This window comes from Nyctereutes procyonoides, unplaced genomic scaffold (genome assembly GCF_905146905.1).
Source record: "Nyctereutes procyonoides isolate TBG_1078 unplaced genomic scaffold, NYPRO_anot_genome, whole genome shotgun sequence".
Lineage (NCBI taxonomy): Eukaryota > Metazoa > Chordata > Mammalia > Carnivora > Canidae > Nyctereutes > Nyctereutes procyonoides.
Genome location: NW_026575026.1, coordinates 299,248 through 310,284, shown reverse-complemented (window position 1 = coordinate 310,284; position 11,037 = coordinate 299,248). Strand labels below are relative to the sequence as shown.

The following is an 11,037-nucleotide window of genomic DNA, read 5'->3' as shown; positions in this document are numbered from 1 at the left end:
ATCATTGCATTAAGACAATAATAATTAGTTATTGCTCCTATTCCTACATATTACCTGGATGTCCTATTTGAATTTAGTGGATTGGGTTGATCTTGGCTGGACCAGTTAATATGTTTGGGGTCAGCATGGTGGATCAGGCAGGTCTGAAGAACTTGCTTAGGATGGCTCTATGTATTTTCTCTCTTGCAGAATTACGTTTCACATGAGATTTTCAGTTTCCAGAGAAAGTAGAAATGTCTTGAATATCTTGAGGTTTAGAGTTCAATCTAGTACACCACCAGTCCTGCTCCGTTTCAGGGCCCACAACTAAATCTTAAGGTTGAGTACAAATTCAAGAAGTAGAGATACCCTCTACCTCTTTATTAGAAACTGAATAGCTTTTTTTTTTTAAGATTTATTTTTATTTATTTATTTATGATAGACATAGAGAGAGAGAGAGAGAAGCAGAGACGCAGGCAGAGGGAGAAGCAGGCTCCATGCCGGGAGCCCAACGCGGTACTCGAATCCGGGACTCCAGGATTGCGCCCTGGGCCAAAGGCAGGCGTGAAACCGCTGAGCCACCCAGAGATCCCCGAAACTGAATAGCTTTTACAGTCTACCACAATAGGGGAATGAATATGTCATCAACTTAAGTTCCATCACTTAAACTTTTAACGTTTCCTGTAATTTTCTTCATAGAATATTAAAAAAAAAAACCTTCACAATCTTGAGAAGCTATAATTAAATGCCACATAATAAACCCTAGACCTTGGGTTATCTAGTAAATTCAGTGAGAATCAATAACGAACTTATGCAATTTAGTACAAATTAAAAGCTTTTACTTGCATTTCTGGGGAATTCAAGACAAATAAGACTTGGGCAAAATGCATTAGTTTATTTATGGACAAGTTGGTTTAGCAGAGATCTTTTAAAGGGAAGAAGAGTGAAAAATCATACAATAGTAACTTAATTTTTTTAAAAAAAATTTATTTATTTATGATAGTCACACAGAGAGAGAGAGAGAGAGAGAGAGAGAGAGAGAGAGAGGCAGAGGCATAGGCAGAGAGAGAAGCAGGCTCCATGCACCGGGAGCCCGACGTGGGATTCGATCCCGGATCTACAGAATCGCGCCCTGGGCCAAAGGCAGGCGCCAAACCGCTGTGCCACCCAGGGATCCCCAATAATAACTTAATTTTTAATGTATTTTTAAAAAGCTATTTATTTATTAGAGAGAGAGAACACTTGCACATGCATGTGTAAGAGGAGGGGGTAGAGGGAGAAGCGATTCTCCACTGAGTAGGGGATACCTGACTCAGGGCTCCATTCCAAAACCCTCGGATCATGACCTGAGCTGAAGGCAAACGCCTATCAGACTGAGCCACCCAGGTGCTCCAATAATTGAATTTTACTAAAAGTCAACTTTTTAATGAAAGATAGTGAACTCAGAGTGTATAGAGTAGCATTTATATTAAGTTAAAAAAAAGTCATTATATAGTCTGCTACATATATTTGTGTGAAATTCCTAAAATAATTGTGTATGTAATAATTATGTAAAATTCCTAAAATAAAGACTTTTAATTCAGATAACATGTATGAGACAAAATAAAATCACATGCTTCGATAGTGCTTACAACAGGCAAAACATATTCTAAATAATTTACATATGTTATATAACTTTAATCTTTGTAATATTGCCTGTGGTATACACAACTCTTGTTTTACAAATAGAGGCTCAGAAAAGTTAATAATACTTTAAGGTAATAACTGCTATGAGACAGAGTTAGGACTTGACCTCAGGCAATCTGTGCCAGATTAAAAATCTATATCAGCCAAGTCTAAAACAAGGTTTATTTGGGATTATGGTCTAAGGGAGCAAAATTTTGAGGTGGAACACTCAGGCACTGTTAAACAGAAGAGAAGGAAAGCCAGTAGAATGCATTATTGGGTTAGCTACATGTATAGGTGGCTCACGTTGATATTGCAATACCTTCACATCTGCCTTCCCTTGGGATAAAGAAGACACTGCACTGTTTCCCTGTCCCCATTGGTCAACGATGTTGTTAATGCCCCCTGAAGTATGGATGGCTCATAAAATGAGACCGGGTTTTTCCCACAGACATCACAAATTGTGGAGGTACAGGAAATAGGTCCCAGAGAAGACAAAGATTGGATTTGAACAAAACTAAAGTCTTTGTTCACCTAGTTGACTTTACAGTGGTTGAAGTAGACAACAGGCCGTAGAAGTGGGGCATAGGAAGAAAGAGGTGTCTATACTGTCTTTAAATTTAGAATATAAGGATGCCTGGGTGGCTCAGCAGTTGAGTGTCTGCCTTTGGTTCAGGGCATGATCCCGAAATTTTGGTAACAGGATCGAGTCCCTCATCAGGCTCCTTGCATGGAGCCTGCTTCCCCTCCCTCTGCCTGTTGTCTCTGCCTCTCTTTCTGTGTCTCTCATGAATAAATAAATATAAATAAATAAATAAATAAATAAATAAATAAATAAATTTAGAATATAAAAAGATGATCTAAAATGGTAGCTATCTTGCTAATATATTTCCACAAGATTCATTTTAAAAAAGGCATGATAAAAAATGTTTTGAATACATAAATCCTATTGATTATTAAATGTAAGTAAAGGTACATGGTTATTTTCTCAGTCTTTTCTGAATCTCTTATTCAATATGCAAATGATTAAGAGTTAAAATTAATCATGAAATATATTACCTTCCTTATGAGGACTATAAATCAAAGGGAAGTGACTCTCTCTTATGAGGAAAAAAAAAAAAAACATGTATTACCTTCAGGCTAAGTGGTTCTACTCCAGAAATATAGTAGTCCATATCTTATCTCCACTCAGGAATAAGTATTTTAATATTCAAAAGCTTACTGCTGTTTATTAGTTTCCAAAGTGCAAACTGATAAAGGTCACCATTAAATAAAAGAAAATTGACTCCTTCCCCTTCTTCTGTATAGAAGAAAGACCTTTAGTGGACAGGGTATATAGACTATTGAGACATGCATACAGGGTAACTCCCTTGCCCAGGATACAGATATGTATTTGATGTAGTAGAAATATACTCTATCAAAGAAAAGAAGCCAGACTTCGTGTCCTTTAGTGTGCACTAAGATGTTCTGAGGAACAGACTTTGAATAGACCAATAGCTAAGGTTTACAATCTTCTTTAATAACTCAAGCTGGTTCCACAGTAGATTAAAAGTGCCTTCAACCACAAGAGACATAAAAATTTCCCTGGGTGCAAACAGTCTGCTTTAGAGAATGCAAGATTCTTTTAACTGTAGTTTAGTTTACTTGAAAGCCAATCTAGCGATTCTTAGGAGAATGAGAATACAATATCACGTTTTTTTCATCGTTTAAATGGGTCTATAGAAGGTTAGTATCCATGCTTCAAAAATGCTCTCTGTTTGATCAGTATTGCCTGAAAAAAAACTGATTGAAGAAGTTGAAAAATATCAAAAAGATAGTCAAGCCTTCAGGAAAAACACCTTTTGTTTTAAAAAGGACAACTAACAATACATGAGGATGGCTTCATTAAATATATCAATTAGAAGCTAAAAAGCCCCAGCTGTGGACCTTGCACTGCGTGCCAAAAGGCATTTTTAGGTAACAAATGATATTATGTCTCTAATATTAGTGTAATCTGGAGGTAATCCTACATTCATTCGAGAAAGCATTCAACATACATTCCACATACCTTTTTCATCCCCCTTCAAGTATCTTTCTATATTGTTCGTTCACAAAGAATATATTCCAGGTGAAAATTAATTTCCGAGAATAAAATATTCTTTGCATTTTTTTCAAACTTCACAATGAGAAACTTACTACAAAAGGAAACTAAAAAGGCCTAAGAAGTTCGCTGTTTTGTCTTCAAATTAAGCTGCAGTTAGAACCATTGCTCCAAGTGTATGTCGTTAACAATAAATGGAATTGATAATAAGGCCCTGTTGTGTAATGAGGCTCCTACTTAGGGTTTATTAGCTTTTCAATAGTTTTGTTTTCTATTTAGATGCAATTTTGAAATTTTCTGCTTTAAGTAGCACAACTTTAGCAATATATAGTGAGTTTAAATTTTTAAATGCAAAGTACATATCTTCACGTAATAAAAGAATTCATGAAAATGCCATAATTTTAATGCTGCTTAAAAAGTTTAAAAATATATATATTTAAAACATTTTAATGGAAATCTTTTATTCTTTAAAGAGTAGAGAGAATAATATAATATATTCCTATGTAGTTATCATCCAGGCTTAAAAATGACCAATTTATGGTCAATCTTTTTAAATTGATGCTCCATCAACTTCTATATATTGAAACAAAACCCATAAATCATATTATCCATAAGTATTATAGTCCATAATATAATTTAATGTCATCTCTTTGTATATGTGTATATATACAAACACACACACACACAAATATATATGTAATATAGGGCAGATATATAATTTAATGAACAGGAGAGAGTCCAAGATGGTGACACAAGAAGATCATGACTCACCTCTTCCATGCTGACACCAAATGGACACCTATATATAAAGCAATTCCTACTGCAGAACTGAGGATTTACTGAACAGTATCTGCACCCCAAATGGTAGAGGAACCACATGGGAACAGCAAGAGATGAAGACAAGTAACTAACCACAGGAACCCGAGCTCCAGACAGTGCTAACTGCAGTGGGGAGAAATACTAATGAGAGACTGGGAGCAGATTCCTCTGCCTTGGGGCATAGAAAAAAAAAAAAAAAAAACTAGCAGCAGTTTAAAAGGGCAACTAAGATTTAAAGGAACCAGTTCTTGAGTGTCTGCAGGAGACCTGCAGAAGGCTGCCCATGGTCAGAGGGGCTGGTGAGCTCCATTGTTTATGTTCCCCAGGACATCTATGGTAATTTCTGGTATATGGTAAAAGATTAAAATATTTTTAAATATAACAATTTCAAAATCATAAACAAGAGTCTAATTTAATATATCACTAATGCAATATATCAAAGTACCTACATAATCAAAGACTGTCCAACAGAATTCATAAATGTTAACTTTCTTTGACAAAGAAAAAGAGAGATAGCATATTCATATTACAACTGCTCAGGATGTCAGATTAAAGTCATGTGATAATACTTCCTTCTTGGGATGCATGGGTGGCTCAGTGGTTAAGGTCTGCCTTTGGCTCAGGTCATAATCCCAGAATCCCGGGATCGAGTCCCACATCGGGCTCCCTGCATGGAGCCTGCTTCTCCCTCTGCCTGTGTCTCTGCCTCTCTCTCTCTCTCTGTCTCTCATGAATAAATAAATAAAATCTTAAAAAAAAAAAACTTCCTTCTTAATTCTAACACACAAATATTGCATTAAATATATTGGACATGGACATACAATTTGAGGGTTAGTCACCGATTGAACATAAGGCAGTCAGACCTGTTCTTGATGAAACACTATAACAGATTTTGTTTGTTTGGTTTTCTGTTTACATATCAGAGACCCTGACAAAAGAGAAATCCTGACATAAGCTGTCCCATCAAAAATAGGAACAAAACTTTGCCCCTAGTGGCATAGACACAGATTGGGCACAGCCAAAAGGTAAATTATCAGTCCCAAATCTTGACTGGGAAACAAAACAAAACAAAACAAAACAAAAACAGTTTTTTTAAATAATAAGGATATTAGAAAACCAGGCATTATGCATGTAGAAGTACTGAATCCCAAATAAAATTAACTCATTAAACTCAAACTGAGAAACTACATAAAACTAGTCTTTAACAGATCCACATGACCCTTGCTAAAACAAACTCAAAATGTTCTATAAGGACAGCTGCTTAATCTAAGACACATGTATTATAGGTTTTCACAGAGGAAAATGCCTACTGATTTGACATCCACAGGCAAAATCTACAAAACATATGAGAATCCATTAACAGAAGATAACACAAACAAGAGAATTGCTAAAAATTTAAAGATGATGAGGATTTTATGATTCAAACTTCTAAAGAAAAAGTAATAGAATCTATAAAATAACAAGGGGATTTTAAAAGAAATGCCAAGAATAAAACAGTAGCAGTAAGCTTGGAAAATGTGATCTTTAAAGAAAACACTAGATAGACTAGAAAAATGACCAGGCTGATATACCACATGGAAGATAAAGTTAAAAAAAAAAATTAGAACATGTCATGGAGGAAAAGAGTGAGTGACAATTTAGACATTTAAAAAATTAGGATTATGGAGACTTGAGACCATCACTTCCACCATGATAGAGTAACTGGGCCTCCTACAATAAAGAACAAGAAAATAGGTGCTCCCTTCAGCAGCACATATACTAAAATTGGGATGATATAGAGAAGATTAGCATGTCCCCTGCACAAGAATGGATGCAAATTTATGAGGTGTTCCATATTTTTTTTTAAAGGAATGAGAACATAGGACAAAATATGTGAAATGTGTGTTTTCAGATACTGGAAAATAGGCAGCACAGGAATGATTCCTAAGAAAAGGAAAATACCTAGAGTCTTAAAATCAGTCTAGCTTTCTTCAGGAGGCACTTTCCATATTGTGATGCAGGGAGAGCTCATGGAAACAGACAATAGTAGCTTGTCTGTGTTCAGTCAGACACACACATAAAGGGGGCTGGAATTTGAGGGGCAAAATACAAAAGATAGAAGATAGCTAAACGCAAGAGTTCCATAAATTTTCATAAAGCTTCCTTTGAATCTGTTGTTAAACACAAAGCATGGCATGGCTAGAATGAAACTAGTTTTCTACGGGTACTGTGTTGGGTGGGGAGAGAGTGGTCCTGAATAATTCCTAAATGATCACATGTTGAGATAAGAGATGTTTAAATTCTGATCATCCAGAGTGCAAAGAAATAAATACCTCGGGCATTCAAGAGAGACCGCTAAAGGTTTACACATTAATCAGCAACAAATAAATAAACTGCTAGTCAAAACAAACTTCAAGAATCTTTAAAGGGTAGAGAGGAAAAAAAAAAAGAAAATTCAAAAAATAAAACTTACAGTGCCCATTACCCAAACAAAAGATTATTAAATACACAAAGAAGTAGGAAAATGTAACTCATAACCCAGAGAATAATCAGTCAATGAAAACTGATGCAGATGACAGAAATGATGGAAGAATAACACAGGATATTAAAATAGCTATAAACCTGCTCAAAGACCTAAGGACAAACACAAACACGGTGAGAGAAATAGAGTATATAAAAAGAATCAGATGAAACTTATAGAAATAACACCCAAAATATTTGAAATGAAAATTTAACTGGTTAGGGGTTCTTGGTACCTACATCTGCACAGAAAAGTATCGAAATTTGGTGGTTTAAAATGACTCCAAATATTTTCTTCTCTCCCAGGTTCTGTGCATCAAGAATTCAGAAAGGGCTCAGTTTGTGGTTCTGGTCAAGAGAACTCACGAGGTCATACCCAGATAGTGACTGGTGATTAAATGGTAGTGGGTAGGGCGGAGGTATTGCAGAGGCAGCTGAGGGATGGCTGACATCTCATTTCTTTGACCACCACCTCCAACACACAATGGTGAGGAGGCAGGAATAGGAAAACCACCATATATTTTCCATATATACACAGAAGCAGGAAAGGACACATAGGAGGACTTGCCCACAGCAATTCTGAAATCCAGCTGGAGATAGGTGCCAGTTCCTTCATATGTTATTCTCCAGGGCTCTTGGTTCTGCATTTTTGGCTGTTTGTTTTGCCCTCTGAATTATTATTTGCCATAGTGTTTGTCACTGTGTAGTTTTCTCAGCTTGCCTCCTTCCTACAGTAATTTGAAGATCCAAGGGCTTCTTTGCATTTTTTACTTTCTCTGACATTTTCAATCAAGTCGACCTAATCCTTTTAAAAACTCTGTGGATTTCTTATGTTTTGGTTTACAAGCCACTGCATTAGAAAGTGGCACATATACAAGTATACTCAAGTATGTTTTTCTTAACTTTGTGCTCTCTGAAAGTCTGCTGTAGAACAACCAGAGCTTAGAGTCCTAAAAGTATCTGTGTGCAACACATGGGACAGATAAAGCATTTTTTGGATCCTTTGGTCTTTGAAAAGAGTCTGTAAGACATGATTTCAAAATTTCAGGAGGACTTAGTAAGGTACAAACTAGATTTAAAAAATTCCTCTAAAGCATTTATTAAGGTGAGAACATTTTGTATTTTTTGTTTTTGTCACTGATATTGCTATTCCTTTGTTTTTCTAGCTGTAGATATATGGACTGAGAAATAGTCTTATTTTCAAATACAGAAGATAATGGCTCTTTTTTTTTATTTAAAAGTTATTCTTTAGCTCATCTCTCTCCTCTTGAATTTTATCATATGGAGTAAGAAGAGGCTATGTGAAATCTTTGATATTCTGGCTGGAAGTCTTAACCAAATCGAGTTTCCAGGCATTTTCTAATTTCTACATTTACTGCAGTTGACAGTGTTGTTAAATTTCTATGACTACATACTTCCATCAATTCCAGTGTTCTCCTTGCATTCCTTTAAGCCCTCCCTGAAAATCTTCTTCAGGCTCATGAGGTGTCCACTAACACTCTCCTCGAGATATTTTATTATTCCATTTTGAGCCTCTCACAACCTTCTTCTTAACCCCAGAACCCATGCCAGAATTTTTAGATATTTGTTAAGACAGTAGTCTATTTCCAGGAATAACTTTTTGTTGTTGTTGTTCTGCTTAGCTATTAGTGTGTAGAAACCATCTCAAAACTCAGTCACTTAAAACAATGATATTTTATTATTTTTCACAATTTCTCTGAATCAAGAATTCAGAAAGATCTTGGCTGAATATTTCTGTCTCAGTCATTCCTTTGGAAGCAATAGGATGGTGTAGAAACAAAACAGTGTGGAAGAATTGAAGTAGCTGAGGGAATGGCTGGCTATTCCTGACTAAATCTTCTTGTAGTCCTAAGGCCTCCTTCTTAGGCTCTCATACTTCTGTTCAGTATTGTTCTATGACATAGAAATAAAAGTCTTTAGGAGAATGAATGATATTTATTTGTGGACAACATAATTACATAGGAAATTCAATGAATCTACCAAAAAACCCCATAAAAGATCAGTTTTGGGAAATTATATTATTGGGATGTCAGTTACCCCAAATTTATATATAGCTTTAATGTAATCTATCTATTCTAGGAGGAGGGACACCTGGGTAGCTCAGAGGTCCAGCGTCTGCCTTTGTCTCAGGGCATGATCCTGGATTGCCAGGATCGAGTCCCATGTCAGGCTCCTTGCATGGAGCCTGCTTCTCCTCCCTCTGCCTATGTTTCTGCCTCTCTCTCTGTGTGTCTCTCATGAACAAATAAAAAAAATCTTTAAAAAAATTCTAGGAGGCATGTGTTAGAGATTGACAAGCTATTGCTAAAATTTATATGGAATATATATTATATATATTTTACTAATTATATATTAGCTTAAACAAATTTGACAAAGATATATGTACATGTCAAAATAATTTATAGGTATAAGATAGTCTTTCAACAAATGGTGCAGTAAAAACTATATGCCTGTACTAAAACAAAAAACAAGCAAAACCTTTACTCTTACCTCACATGGTGCACAGAACTGAAATGGATCATATATGCCACTGTAAAAGTATAAAATTCCTTGAAAAAAAGCACAGAAGAAAATAGCCGCAAATAGGCCAAGATTTCTTAGATAGGAAACAAAGTACCCTAACTGTAATAGAAAACAAAACCAAAAACATAGAGAAATAATATTCCTAAATAAGAGAACAAATTTGATCCAACAATATATAAAATGGACAAAGGATTATGTCTAAGAGGGATTTACCCCAAGAATGAAAGTTTGGTTTAATGTTCAAATTCTATCAATTAATTTTCCCTATTAATAAGATAAAGCAGCACAAATTATATCTCAAACAATGTGGGAAAAAAAGATCTACAGCTTTCGACACCCATTGATTTAAAAAAAATCAGTAAACTAGAATACAAGAAAGCATTCTTATTATGAAAGGTGGAATATAAAGCAGTATTTAATGGTGAAAGACTGAATACTTCCTTGTCAATATTTGGAATCAGTTAATAAGAACTGGAAATGACCTCCAGCTCACTGAAAATGCATCCTGATCAAGGCTGCTGTGCCTGATTTAGCTTCTTGCTCAGGAGAAGACTAATGTGCACGTGGGTACCAGGTATTCACTGCTCCGATGAGTGTATTCTTTTCTAACCCAATCAGAAAGCAAAAATAGTATGCATTCAAATGGAATGCCAAAACACATACATTTGTAGCTTTGCCCAGAACTACGTTAATTCTCTCATCTTTGTCATGACATAATACAAAAGGCCTGGGCCATCTAGACATACCAGAGGGGAGCATACTGATCCATTACATCTGTCAGACCATGTACACGCTGATTGGTTAGGACAGCAAGAAGAGCAAAATCCACACATATAAAATGTGAACAATAATTTTCATAGCAGCTGTATTCATAACAGTTAAAAAACTGTGAACCCAAATTTATATCTATGTCCAAATGGGTGAAAATATAAACATTCAATGTAACAATTCTTAACAATTATAAGGAATAAACTACTGATACACACAACATGAATGAATCCCGCCCCCCAAAAAAAAAAACCTAAGCTAATGGAAAGAAGCCAGACTAAAAAGAGGGCAAAGTATATTAAACAATTTTTTATGAGTTTCCACAACAAGCAGAGCTACTTGATGGCAAAAGAAACCAGAACTTGGTTGCCTAGAGGTGGAGAATATAAGTTGCCTGGGAAGTGACACAAGGAATCTTGCTGATAAAATTGCTCTACACTCACACAGACGTTTGGGATATATCAGATGGAATTGGGAAAACTCATGAAATTTCACATTTAACATTCCTTTCACTTTATGCAAATTACACATGCCTCCTTAAAAAGCGTGATGACTAAGTGTTATTTTCTAGACTAATATGTCAAATGCTATAACTATAAATTTCTGAAGAGATAGAATTGTACAATAATTGATTCTTCCTCCTTCACATGGCATATTAGAAGACTGACTTTTTAAAATAAAAC

General features: G+C 35.4%; 1 non-coding gene across 1 annotated transcript; it reads left to right on the top strand.

Annotated features, from left to right (window-relative positions):
* The first annotated feature begins 6,277 nt into the window (after window positions 1-6,277).
* Window positions 6,278-6,383, top strand: LOC129503338 (U6 spliceosomal RNA). Its single transcript, XR_008663161.1, has one exon. It is a non-coding gene; the product is annotated as a U6 spliceosomal RNA (small nuclear RNA).
* The last annotated feature ends 4,654 nt before the right edge of the window (window positions 6,384-11,037 follow it).